Source organism: Pezoporus wallicus, unplaced genomic scaffold (assembly GCF_028554395.1).
Source record: "Pezoporus wallicus isolate ANWC-B61680 ecotype Strahan unplaced genomic scaffold, APGP_CSIRO_Pwel_v1 contig_5967, whole genome shotgun sequence".
Classification (NCBI taxonomy): Eukaryota; Metazoa; Chordata; class Aves; order Psittaciformes; family Psittacidae; genus Pezoporus; species Pezoporus wallicus.
The window spans coordinates 461,213-475,477 of record NW_026639377.1 but is presented as its reverse complement, the minus strand read 5'-3'; the positions used below and the strand labels follow the sequence as shown (position 1 = coordinate 475,477).

The 14,265-nt window shown below is 45.7% G+C and overlaps 1 protein-coding gene across 3 annotated transcripts in view; it reads right to left on the bottom strand.

Annotated features, from left to right (window-relative positions):
* BDNF (brain derived neurotrophic factor) overlaps nucleotides 1-14,265 on the bottom strand; it is a 38,373-nt gene that overhangs the window by 7,501 nt on the left and 16,607 nt on the right. The window contains exon 1 of one of the 3 annotated variants that reach the window (XM_057414400.1): nucleotides 11,509-11,714. The exons of the other annotated variants lie outside the window; for them this stretch is intronic. The gene's annotated coding sequence lies outside the window, so the exon portion shown is untranslated. Of the gene's footprint in view, nucleotides 1-11,508; nucleotides 11,715-14,265 lie in introns of those variants that run through there. 3 annotated transcript variants of the gene reach the window in all.

Genomic DNA, 14,265 nt, shown 5'->3' with positions numbered 1-14,265 from the left:
TGGGGTTGCTATCCCTATGCAAACAAACTCAGCTCCAAAAAGGTACTTGTGTGCATGCCACTACACATATCAAACACAATATGCTTTACCATAACATTTTTTTTTTTTTTGCCCTAATTCCATGTTAAAATACCAAGGTATGCAGTGACAGCCCTCCTCAAATAAGGAGGACTCAAATAAGAACCACTACAAGCAGGTTTATTTTTGCTCATCAGGAGTATCATGGGTAGGGTAACATGCTGCACTCCTACTGCCATGCCTGAAATACTGTACAGTAGGGATGTGACTTCAAAGTCTAAAACCTAAGCATTAGCAAATTCCAATTTCAAACCTGACTTCAGGCTTAAAAAACTGCATTAATCTGTTTTAGAGTTCATGTCAAGTTACATTAATGCCATTCTGTGGTCATTTAGAAGTAACATTATGCAATGCCTGTGAAAGTAAAGTTCACCTTATAGATTAGGGTACCTATTTTGCCCCTCAAAACAAGAAAAAGAACCACAAAACCATTTCATGAAATAATTACTCTGTGCCACAATACTATCTGGTTCTTCTACAGGAGCAGATAATTACAGTTCTCCAAAATCATTTGCTTTGATAGCCACTAGAGCTTTATATAATGCTAATTCAACCTGCATGCAGAAGAACCTCAGACCTTTGAGCAGCATCTGTGGTTTGTCTTCCATTTCACTATGGCTCTCTGGTACAAAATACTGTGCTGAATCGTCACAGGACTAAGCTATTCTGCCAAGTACACACATGAAGCTCCCACTGAAGTCAAGGATAATTGGCACCCAAGAGTAGGAACAGAACAGAGCATGTTGCGTGCAAACTAGCGTTGAGTTGGATCCCTTGTACCGTGACATGTGTCCAGCAGCCCTGGCACAACCCAGAAGCTGCTGTACCAGTTGAGCTTGGATCTTACAAATGCCTGTAAACTTCTGAACAGCATGTAAAACATCCCACGCACCCATCGGTTCTGCTGCAAGTGACAAGCTTCCTAGGACCTATAGAACATTATGCACTCAACAGGAATGTAAGTGAAGCTTAGCCAAGGAAAGTCAATGGTTAAAAAGCATAAGCATCAGATGGAGCAGTTACCCATGGTTTGGGCAGGTAGTGCTTTCTCTAGGGTAAGGGAGAAGAGCAAGGGCTATACCCATTTGTTGCAAGACTCTTACCTTTGCTGAGACCCTGACTGTGTGTGGCATTGCTGTAAGACAATACCTTGTTTTTAGCCATAGTCAGTCCTTGAAATGAAGCAGATCAGTGTGTCGTGGTGTGCACAAACCCCAAACTGGAAATGCCTGTTGTCGGAGCCCTGACAGGTATTAACAATATGCCTGCATTTGCCAGTGGTGTTATCAGTCATCTTTTGGCTGCCCGCCCTCGTGTGCAGATTTCTCTCAACACATGCTCAGTTCAGTTGTTAGCACGGCATCTCTATGGAAATACCTTCCACAGATGGGGCAAGGGATAAAAGCTTACGCTGAGGTATCTATCAGAGCAGCTTCTGGGAGGAGTCAACTCCAAAATTATAAGGGAACAACCAGACCAAGAGCAGAAACTGGGCAGTTTGCAAAGCCACCTCCATTTATATTAATGGAATAATGAAGGATCTGTAAGGAGCAGGGATATACTCATTAGGAATCTAACCTACCTCACCAGAGCCAGCCCTGCATGTGTCCTGCTGTTAACAGCAGCTTTTTCTTTGGAGATAACACTGTTGGAAAATTAGGTTACTATGTTAATGTAACTGTATTGAAAACACTTCAGCGAGAAGTGCTCTTTCACCACTGATATTTCACCATGACGCAGTTCACCACAGATCTCAAAGCATTACAACATTATAGTTTTTAGGGTTTTTTTTTCTTCCACACCCTCAAGGTGGTTTCATGCTGAAACAAAACTTCTGCAATTGTATGCCTGGCTCTCAATCCCTCACCTGTTTTAAAAATCTGGGGACCAACTTCAACTGGATTTAATAGAGGGCAGCAAGTTCCACTGACAACATTATTTCCATGGTCAGATGTTGGAACTAGCATATAGTAGCTCAGACATACCCAAATAACACCATCCCCCCCTTCTTCCTTAGTCAGGCAAATACCAGTGTATGTTCTTACCCACTCAGACTTTGCCGCTTTTATTTCACATGCTCCACAGAGGAAAAGCATTTGGAATTACTACAAGGGGTGAGAAGGTACATCTGGTAAAGACGCAAGTGTTTGAAAACAAGCTTCACGAGTTGTAATGCTCAAGGTACAAACATTTAATGGAACATACAGAAAAAAAGCTTGCAGTCTGGAAGGAAAAAGTAATTTGTAAAGCTCCTGCCTTCTCCCAGTTGTAGAATGGTGTAATTTCTTTCACAGTAGTGTTACACTTCAATTCCTGTAAATTACACTGACGCAGGGTCCTTCCCCTCCCCATCTAAAAGTGAAGTTCACCTGGTTCATGACTTTTCATACTTTGCTACCAAATATAACTACAGGTTGTGGCATCATGGGAGATTATTTCCACAAAAGTTCTTGAGGTTTATTGAAGCAGTATATTCCAGTGGACCTAATCCTGGTGGACACAGTCACTGCCTCGTGTAAGCCCATAGTTCACAGATTTATACCAGCTGTAAAGGTGGCCCTGTACTTATGCACTCATAAAAATCAGAAGAGTCTGACACCTAAACCCAAGATAACAGCTGTATCAGAACAAAATGTGACAGGTTTCAGCAAAACAGCTTCCTCACATTCAGGACTCCTGAAGAATACCTGCATATTTGGTAATAATTACTTTTTTTTTGGGGGGGGGGGGGGGACGACAGGGAAGCTTTCTAGGTGTGCAGACTAGCTCCTTCCTTCCCCCACCAAGAGCAGCACATAAATAGCTCAGACATGCCTGTAAACAGAAGTATGCAAAATCCAGCCCAACAGCACCTAACTTAACTCTGCTCTGCACTTGGGTGTCTTGTTTCACTCAGACACCCCCCTGCTGAAGAAGGTGACTTTGCTGGCAGCGTACTGTTCTCACTGTAAGAGCCCTGAAGCTCCAAAGGACAAGTTTGTGTACAGGCTTTCTGTCATTAAATAAACACTTCCCTAGAAAAACTTCAGTACCTGTCACCTCACACAAGCAGATGCTATTGCCCTGGAGTGAAGGAGAACTTCTCTTCAAATAGCTGGGGGTGGAGGGAGGAAAAGGAAAGTTAAAGGGAGAAACATTAAATTACCCAATTAGTCTGTTGAAAACTCTCCCAAACCTCTGCACAACACAACAGATTATGTAGAAGTCACCACCCTATTCAGAATCAAAAGCAGAGCTGTCTTATCAAAGATAATTAGTGGTTCTAGAAAGGAAAAAAACACTTAGAAGCTGCAAGAGCAGAGAGACCTGGTTCTTATGTACAAGTGAAGAGTTGCAGCAGCAACATTTCTTGAAGAACATGTTATCAAAACAGTGGCTTGCAAACACTAAATCTCAGCATCCCTATGTGAGGAGGAACCACATCAGAAATCCTGTTTTCCTTCTGGGTAGGCTGAAGCCCACAAAGACATTTAAACAACTTACCCCAGATTGCACAGCAAGTTGCTGATGCACCAGAGGAGAGCAGGGAAGCTCTTGCTCCCAATCCCTTGCTTCAGCCACTACCCCAAGCTGCCTTAACCACGCGTATCACTCACAGATTTTGCAAATCTCTCTATGGTCACTCAGATGTCTAACCCAGAAAGAGGCAGGGCAGCTGATTAAAACCTTAGGGATATTAGTTTGAATACATATGCTAGCTTACTTCCATCTGTGTCATTAATTAGTTCCTGACTGTAGGTTAAATGTAGGGCATGTTGTCACGAGCCTAAGGTGGGGTGGCAGGACCTCCTGCTATTGCCATATGGCTTTTTGTTTCTTCCTTCATTCTTCAGCTTTTAGCCTCATGCTTCTAATTTGTGGGCTCAACTATTATATAACAAAGAACAACAAGAACAACAAAACTAGCGTTAAAATAGAAACATTCTTCACCATTAAAACCTTCATGAGGTTTGATCTGAAATGCAACACAGCTTCCTGTCTCATCCAGGGACTGCCTTTACCCGCAGCAAATTTGCTATGAAATTCAGGAAAGACCTAGTCCCATGGAGAACTGTGACTGCACAAATAGGTATTTACCAGCCCTATAAGCACAAACCAGGGTGGCTTGCCGGGGCCCAAAGGTCAGCCTTCATTTGTATGAAATGGAGAAGTGCAAGGCAATGTCTATTCATAATACAGATGTTCAGCATATACAGGGGATGAAGCCAGTGTAGCACCACTATACCTATCAAAACAAGGAAAAAAAGATGACAGAGTTCCATTTGTCTTTTTTTCCCAATGCATCTCCACAGATGCATTCCTCTGTTAAAATACAAACGGCTCAGGACTGTCCTCAACAATTTTGTTGTAATTTTACAGGTCATGTTTTGAGGTATGCCTGAACACGACTACTTGTAAGATATGGAGAGTATCAGCAGTTCATCTTCTACTGAATATCAGTAGGTCTGGTGGTGCTTTGTGACTGAAGACTTACTCCAAAGTTAGTTATTGTGCTTTCTAGCTCTCATTGTATACCTGTCCTTCCATTAGCTAAAGGCAAGGGAAATGATTTCTGGTATTTTCAAGTATAAGATTCTATAATTTTTATAACAGTTACAGGAATAAGAGCAAGGAAAAAAAAACATACAACAATACCTATGTTGAACAAAACTGATTAAGAATCAGGCAATACGACTTCATGGAATTCATGATGTTGCATCTAGGTTTGTCAGACTTCTTTGGAGACATAGAACTCCAAATAGCTTCTTCTTAAATCTTATTTCTGCCTTTTTATTTTTATTTTTTTAATGGAGGAGTGTGGAATTGACTCACTTCTCCTTTTGCAACATCAGTATCACTCCTGCTACTTTTTTGCAGTTACAACTGCAGGAAGGTTCTGCACAGGGTGCAGCAGAAATTAATCATCAGTGTAAAACAGAGAGAGAAAAAGGACTTAACATGAGTCTTCAAGGAAGGCAGCTTTGCTCCTTCTTTTCAATTCAGGTGCAAATCATTACCTTTAAGGGGAAAACTCATTTTCAGATATTCTTTTGCTAGTCACTACACGAAATGGATTTCTGTGAGAAGATGTAAAGAAGCACCTGTTTATCCTCTCTTTGTACCATTTCATTGGCAGGAACTTGCCAACACCCTGCTGCTGTAATAAGACATGAAACATCCTTCTTTGCCTCCCATAAAATAAAACCAACCCTTCTTCACCAGTCTGCAGGACACTTGCTGCCAACAACAACAAAAATTAATCACGATATTGACATAAACTGTAATGCTTCTATCTGGAAAAGCAGAAATGGGAGAACCTCAGATTCGTTTACTGCTAGTTTTGGTTCAACCGATTATAAAGATAAAGGGCAGTCATGATGTTCAGCAGCAAATTCGTACTTCACCACAGTTTCCTGGCACAGGTTCTGGTTAAGTTACCCTTGCCAGCTTGAACTTGTTAGTGGCTTTGCTTCCCCCTTGGACTCACACTGGCTTTCAATACAAATTCTATCAAATAGCATTTCTCTCTTGGCATTTACAGCTCAGTCAAACTGGATTATCAACTCAAAAGGAATGTAAATAGCAAGTGAAGATCCAAGTTTTAATGCAGGCAGCCAGCAGGCACAATTATCTACAAATACTGCAAAACAAGTCCTGTCCTTCATCCCAACAGCGTCCATGCACTTCTGTGGTACAGTGACAGCTATGACTAAGAGGAGGTTAGTTTACATACTAATCCAGCCCTTGAATAAAGTTTAGATTTCAGTTCTTTTTATCTCAGCATATCAAGTACTGAACACTTATGGAGAGTGCCACGGCCAGTGTAAAGAAAGGTAAACTAAACCATATGGATACTAAATGTTGCACCAAGCATATAAAGTAAATGGCAGGAGGCACTAAGGAATCCAGAGATCGTAACCTTTAATTCCTTCATCTAGACAAAACGTCATTTCTCCAGGAGCTGTTATGTTTTAAGAAAACCATGTTTTGATCACATTAGATAAGGTACAACCTGCACTAGAACTGGCACAAAATAAGCTTAACTGCCTTTCTTAAGATGTGTACTAACGGATGGGGTAGTGAAGTGGGAGGAGGGAAACAATACGACATGACAACGGGAACGGGATGACAAGGAGTTAGTTCTGGTATTATTGTTACAGCTTTAACTGCAGCAACAAGTCTTTTCTATTCTGAGTTACTAAAGAGCATATAACAGCATTTTGAGCAAGGCTTTGCCTAGTTGAATCTTTTTCCAGGCTCTTCCTGCTATTCTACACACACAAAGGACTTCAAGCCAACTTGTAGCCCAGTGTAGCCAACTGGAAAGGCTGAAGTTGGATGTGGAACTCCAGGTGAGCCAAGGGTAGTTTCTTAAACACTAGTTTGGAACAACAGTTCTCATACACCCTGGTATGGTACAAACAGTTTGCACTTGCGTCCTGAACTTGAATGGCAAATATCCCTATATCACAGCTCCTCAGTTTCACACAGGAAAACTCTGATTCCTCAAAAGCTATATACTAAGTGTTTCTCCTGATATACTTTACACTGACAGATTTCAATTACCTTACGAAATCACCCAAAGAATCACCCAGAAAGATACGCAGCACACGCAGTCAACTACTGGCTTGAACTTTCAAGGCTCTGGGAGATCAAAGTTAGCAACTCCCACTGAGGTTTAGTTGTGTTGAGTTTCTTATTCCACTGGGCACTTGATAGCCATAAGCTAGCAGTTATTATAAAAGCCCCCAAAACATACCGTGTCTGTAAGAGCCCAACAGAAATAACTGCACATGAGATTGAGTTCAGTGGGTAAAAAAGGCACATTGTTTCTCTTTATAAGCAGTTCCTCACAAATTAAATACGGAACAGTGCTTATTCTTCTCTCCCCAATGCAAAGGAAAATCCTGCTATAGCCAAAGATTGACGTACAAAACAAAAAGCTGTGAGTTCAAAACAAAACAGGAAACTAGATCCTAAGAATCAAGGGGCAGATAGAAAAAGCACATGCTATGTTGTTAGATTTGAGGTAGCAACAAATACCTATATATCCAGTTTAACTTTGATACTTATTTGTGAAATCAGGAACATCCTGGATCTAATGAAACCAAGCTAAAGGCTGCTGCGCTGATACATTAAGAAAAATCAGGATTCCACCAATTATCTACTGAAGGATGACCCCTATCGATTAGACTTCAATAATGGGATGGGGAACAACCTCCCCCAATTCAATCCTTAAGGGAAGAGTTCTACATTGCATTTTTTTTGGTGCAAGCTTTAGACGTGCTACCAAGTCTCAGCTGCAGCTGTAAGAAACACATTTGACTTGCAAACACTTCTTTAGGTGTAGTCTAAAGTTCATTCAGCAAATGATTTACTCAAAGTGATGCTCCTCATTCACTTATTTCCAAGGAAGACCATAAAAGAGTGGCTACCTGCATTGATAGGACAGGATTTGCAGGTACCACCTCAGTTACAGGGTTAATTAAAAAACAACCCAGCATGCACACACTACACTGCGGAGTAAGAACAGTTTGGACCGGCAGCCTCACTTGCCAGAGCCATGACATCCACGAGCAGCGTGTTTGGCTCGTGAATCTCTAGGTGGCGGTAGCTGCTCAGATTTTGAGATACCGAGCGATGCTTACCTCAAATTTAGCAACCAGTATTCCTCCCATACTCCTAGAATTGCCTTTTCTAATTTGAAATGTGACCCCCTCCCCCATTTCTTCATAATTTATAGTAGTCTGAAGCTGAGTCACAAGGATTTCTGCATTTTCCTAACCAAGTACACAAGAAAAGAAATGAACTGCCAAAGTATTGAGGTAATTTATAGCGTAAGGCATTGAGAGCTTCTAGTCGATCAAAGGACTCAGAGAAACAAACATAAGAACAATCATGCCTTCTGTTCTGTAGAAATGCCACGGCCAGAAATAACTGTCCTAATTAACTGGTTTCAAAAAATGACTTCGCTGAAAGATACAATATTCTTACGGAGGAAAGTATACAACTGCTACAGCCTAATGGCAGCTGTCACTGGGGCATGACAATTCCCTATATGAAGTTTCCTTTTACTTCCTCTGGTTGTCTGTGGTGCTCATCTTCAGACAAATGTATCCATCCATAACACTTAAATTTTGCTATAACAGGACCTTCTGCCACCACTAGTATCAGTGTTACTAAAGGATTACAGCCACATCAGAGCAGCAGCATCCCAGCCAACCCTCTGTTCACAGTTTATAAAGGGCAGAAATTGCATTCAAGATGAGGTTGGCTTTGTTTTTTGGAAGCCTGTTGCCTATTTAGTCAAGTCCATAGGACCTTCAATGCTTCAGACTGTTCCATGTTGATCATTACTGCTGGGTGTAGCAGCCAGTCTATAGTTGCCTGATAATTAGGTCCTGAATGTCAAAAAGGAGGAAAACATGCGCCTGACCCTACACATCCCCTCCACTTTATGAACATGACCACTTGTCCATGCAGAACAGGACAACTTTTGCCAACAGCGCTCTTCATAGGACAGCTCAGAGCCTAGAACTGTAAGCAAGATGGCCAACATAAGATTATACCAGAGGACAAAGGCCATAATATAATGGTGATGCCAATAAGTCACACATGTATCTCCAAAATTAAATCACTTGTTTTCTGTTATTGTATAGTCTAGTATCTCCAAATCAAGCAGCATAAGGATTTATATTGATAACATGTATGTTTAAGAAGGCACCATGGCAGAGTTGCCTGTATGCACTGCAGAGCAAAATCTGTTATTTATTGTTTGCATTACCAGAGCACTGAAGGAGCCCTTGCCAGGTACCAGGAACAGCACACAGACAACACTACCTCTGCTCCAAAGAACTTATAGTCGAAGATAAGACTGAATAATGGGTATGGATAAGGAAGGGAAACAGTATGATCTGCTGACAGACAGTGGGGACAGCCTACCAGCCCCATCCCAGCTCAAACATCAGGCAGTTTGCTCAGTGCACAGCTCTATCTTTTCCCAGTGGGTACCCCAGCAAACAGAAGAGGTTTTAGCACCTTTCTAGCTGGAACCAAAGACATCAGGTTATTGGGTTACCTCTTCATTTTGGCAAATACACAAAAATAGCCTAGCTTTGGTGCTTTTAAGAGCTTCTTTTTAAAGGGTGTTCACAGCTAAGCATTAACAAGAATGCCAGCATATGAACTGATCTAAGAAATGATTGAGTTTCCTAATTAAGCAGCATTGTAGCTATTTAGGAGGAACCAAGCACTCACAACATATGCTTGAAAACAGGTCAAGACAAGTTAGCAATTAACCTATTAAAAGCACATATCCTCTTCTACTGGAGCCTCCACCAGTTCACACAATGCCTAATGTGAGATTTCTAGTGTAGGCACAGGGCACATTCCTAGAACAGCATTTCAGCTTTTTATACAAACCAGGGAGGCAGATATGGGGAATTTTTTTTAATAGGACCACATTTACTACACATCATCATGGAGACTTGCCCATAGAAAGGATGAGAGGGTCTCCTACTTTCTTGCAACCTGCTTATATACCTGCACCCCAGCAGAGAGCTATTACCTGAGCTCAACAGGTAATGCAGCTTCTTGCGTTTTCTTCACTGTAACAGCAGAGGAAGAGCTGGAGAAAGTGCTACAGGTACTGCAAGGACTCTTAACTGCAGCTACTTTCAGCTTAGTACTCTTTGCTGCATGCAAAGCTTTTAAGCAAAGGCACAGATCCTTGTTTTCTGCTATATTCTTTCACATTTGAACAAGCCTTTAAAATCCTCTGCATCTGCGCACTACATTTTGTAATATTGCAGCACACTGTAGTACTCCCATAGCACTATGCTACAACATAATGCCTTTGTGTTTAAAAGCATGCTGCTTGGAATTAAACTTTTTTTTTTTTTTTCCAGTTTAGCCTCACTCCCTCTAAGGTAAAAGTCCTTTCCCATTTTCCGCCACTGCTCTATCTGGATTATACCGATAAAGCGTTCTTGATCCTTCTGACCCGTTTTACCCTGATTTCACAGCCATATAACAATAGGATCTACCCTGCAGCTCCGGAAAACAGAGAGCACTGGTGACGTGAACAGAAGGCATGCTACTTACAAATGGGTTTTCCCAGCCGAGGTTCAGTGGAGCTGAACATTAAGTGGTAGTACTACAGCAGAAAATTGTTGTGAGTTGGAGCCCTGCAGAAAGGCTCCTGTATCTAGTCGTATTAAGTAAATAGCTGAAATGTCTACCTGCTCCTTCAAGGTATTAAAGTTGAAACAGAGCCATTGCTTTGCCCTGAGACCCAAGTGAGAGGCGGCGGACCCTTCCCTTCTGCTGTCCAACAGCCACTCAAACCCAGGGACGTGAAAGCTGCTCCTGCCTGCATCCAAAGACAACCGAGGAAATTAATTTTATGTCCTCATCGCGCCATGAATTAAAGATTACAGAAACACTTGCTGAAGAAAAATGTATCGCCCGGATAGATTCCTTGCACTCATTAGAGCGGCGTTACTAGAAACATAAATAAGTAGTGACTATTGATCTCACAATAGTCATGACCTCAGAACAGCAAGCTACAAGAAACTGAAAAGCATGTTTTAACCGTAAAATACAACCCAAGGTGCAACTGCACCCCTTAAAAATCAACAACCAAAGCAGGCATAGCCCACAGCGGTGACACCTTACCCTACTAATCCTGCAAAGGAAAAGGGAAAACGATCAGAGGGGCAGCGCCAGGGTTCCAAACTATTGATTCAGCCTTGCCAAGCACATCCACCCTAACGCCAGCTCCTCTCTGGCTGGGGCATGTTTTCCACACCAACACACAATGGAAGCCGGCGGGCAGGATCCATCCCGGCTCCTCTCCCTCCCTTCCCCGCAGGGGGTCGGCGGGCGAGCCAGAGGACAAAGCCCCCACGGCACCGCAAGCCCGGTGAGGGTGCCCGGCGTGTTTCGCATTCCAGCTTCGGTCCCGCTTCAACAAGTGCATCGCTCCCGTCCCTCAAGGCCCGGGGCGGCGCCCAGACCCCGTCCCTCTCCGAAAGCGGCTCTGTGCGCGCTCACACACGGCACGGCGGGGCCCCGACACCGGGACCCTCCTGCCCCGGCCCGTCCCGTCCCGTCAGCAGCTGAGGGGAGGAGGAGGCCACAGCCGCCAGGGGGCGCCGTCCTCGCAGGGCGCCGCCACGCGGGCACGCGCCCCACGCCCGGCCCCGCCTCGCCCCGCTCCGTAGCCGCTGATACCGCCGTCGGGGAAGCGCCACCAGCGTCCGCCGGGCTCCGCGTCCCGTCCCCCCCCCCCCTCCCCCCGACGGCGACAGCCCCAACGAAAGCCCCGCCAGGCCGCCCACCCCGACCGACAGGTGCGGAAACAAAGGGGCGCGGGGCTGCCCCGGCCTTCCCTGCTCCCCGGACGCCCCGCGCCCGGCCCCTCAAGTTTCCCGGCGGGGCGCCGCGTACCTCGTCGTCCACACAAAGCCTGTCCGGATCCCCCCTCCGGAAAGTCACATCCTCTCCCGGGTGCCCAGTCCCACCGGCCGCCTCTCGCCAGCCCGGCAACACAAGCAGCAGCTCAAGTGTCTCATCCAAGCTTTATGAGGGGCGGGAGGGCAGCGGAGCCGGATCCCCCACCCGCGCCGCCCAACTGGAGCCTCCCGCCCCGGCCCGGCCCCGTTGCCGCCGCCGCCTCCCCGCGGAGTGGCTTCGCCCCCCGCCCGGACGCCTCCGGGCAGCGGCGGCCGCAGGCACCGCGCGGCGCTGACCCGCTTAAAGCCGCCGCGCTGCCCCGCTTAAAGCCTCCGCGCCGCCTCCCTGGCCCCGCCACCGCCCCGCCCGGTCCCCGCTTCCCCGGCGCCCCCCGAGCGGCGGGAAGGGCGCGGAGGGGCCGGGCCGGGCCGGGCGGGGAGCGGCGAGAGGCGGGGGTGCGGGGGGGATCGGTCCGCCCGCACGGCGCGGGATATTGGTTTACTCAGGCGGGTATTAAGCAAGCCCCATCCATTTAAATATCGCTCCATCGCTGACCTCTTCCGTAGTTTGCCTATTAAGAATGCAATCAAGATAATAACAGGCATTGCTTATTAATGAGCGCTCCAGGTAACGTTACACCGGTGACTTTCTGGAGGTGCGCAGCGGGCGCGGGTGCTCAATCCAGGCGGCCCAGAGGCGGCTCTGCCCGCACAGGCACCGGGACTGGCAGCCGGAGCCGCCCGGTGCCCGTCGGCCACCGGAGCAAGGGGCTGCCGCGGTGCCCGGAGGGTCCCTCCCGGCAGAGACGCCCCGCTCGGCCCTGCCCGGCCGCCCGAGTTACCGTTTTCCGTCCCCCCTGTCAAAAATCTGTCTGGCCTTAACCCCCTTCTGCCTGTGCACCCGATACGGTGAATTATTGATAGTGGAAATTGCATGGCAGAGGCAATAATGGCATCCCCTGATTGAGTAGCTCCATTTGATCTTGGTAAAGACAGAGAGATGGCACACTCCCCTGCCGGGCTGGAAGCACACGCATGTGCCAGCGGGGCACAGCACCTCGTGCCACGGCTCACAACTTCATCCACATCCTGGCACGGGCCAGTGTGGCCTCGCCTCCCATCTCCTCACCCATAAATAATACCCGAGGCATTTGATTTTCAGAAGATACCCCATCTCTTTTACAAGTTGGTTGTAGAATCCCAGAGTGGTTTGGGTTGGAAGGGACCTTAAAGCTTATCCAGTTCCAACCCCCTGCCATGGGCAGAGACACCTTCCACTAGACCAGGTTGCTCCAAGCCCTGCCCAACCTGGCCTTGAACACTGCCAAGGATGGGGCAGCCACAGCTTCTCTGGGCAACCTGTGCCAGGGCCTCACCACCCGCATGAAACTTATTAAATCGATTATCCTTCTACACCTTTAAAGCCCAACTGCAGTCTAATTGAAATTAACACCAAAGGCCTGTCCACTTCGGCATGCCTGTGGCCCTCTATACCAGGAGAAATGTGTGCAACTCATTGCTGCCTTCAGACAGTCTGATTGCCTGTGTGCTTTTGCTATGAAACACCTGCATTGATTAGATCAGTAAAGTAATAAAATATCCCAGGCGTTTGAAATCTGAGTACACCTAAGGCCTTACATATAAAACAGCTTTTAATATATATTAAGGGAAACAATCCTGGTGGTTAATATCCTTTGCAGCTTTAAGAACTTCTTTAAAAAGCATGCACACAGTACCACGTTACCATCCAGCAGCCTTTTTGCATGGTGGTAAGACAGCCCAGTTTTGATACCCTGTGTTCTTAAGATGATGCCCACAAATACTTGGATGATCTACCAGTCAAGTTTAATAGCAGCAGCAGAGGCTACTTTAATCAGCTGTCATGTAATACATTACATGCATGTTATTCCTGGAGGATGGCCTCTTCTCTTACTACATTCGGCAAGCAGATGAGCAGCAGCAAGTACCATGCTTTAGAAACACCCAAGCATTTGCTGGCTTGTTCTCAGGAGCGAAGGAGAAAGCACATATCCTCAAAAAGTCTGCTTGCAATCAGAACAAGCTTTTTAATTTTGGAATGGAAGTATGTTATGGACCACCTGACAAATCCTCGTGCTGTGGTGTGTGCTTTCAGCTCAGCTCTGCTAAGAACATGAGAGCCATCAATCCCGAGCAATGTGTGCCGGAATTCCCACTTTGCTCCAAACATGCTGCCTTTTGCCCCGGTGCAGAGATTTTCCTGGGGAACAGGCATGGTCATAGAGCTGCTGTATCTTGCTGGTATAATCAGCCCTTTGGGGATTATTAACTAGCCAGTGCTTGATTACTGGGAAAATTAAAAAGAGTGTAAGTAATGATCTGTTTGTACTTCTAATGCACATACAAGCTGGGCTCCATATTTTTCAATCAGGCCCTGACTTCAAGGAGAATTTTGTATGAATGAGCCCCAAAAGACTGGGCCCACAAGGGATTAGTTTGTGAAGCAACCGACGGTCATCATGCAGAGGAACTGCCCTGATAGAGCTCTGCTCCTTTGTCCACATGACATACTGTAGCTTGGAGATGTACGTGAACCCTCTCCTTTGAAACCTGTAGGATATGTAGGATGCAGTACTCAGACATTCTCATGTTTCCTGTGGATTCATTCCCAGGTGACCCCAGAAAGAATTCTCTCTTGCCACGTGCAAAATAGAACGTCTCCCATCTTCATTCACAAAGGTTTGGATTGTACAGGCATCAGAACTGAGTGGCA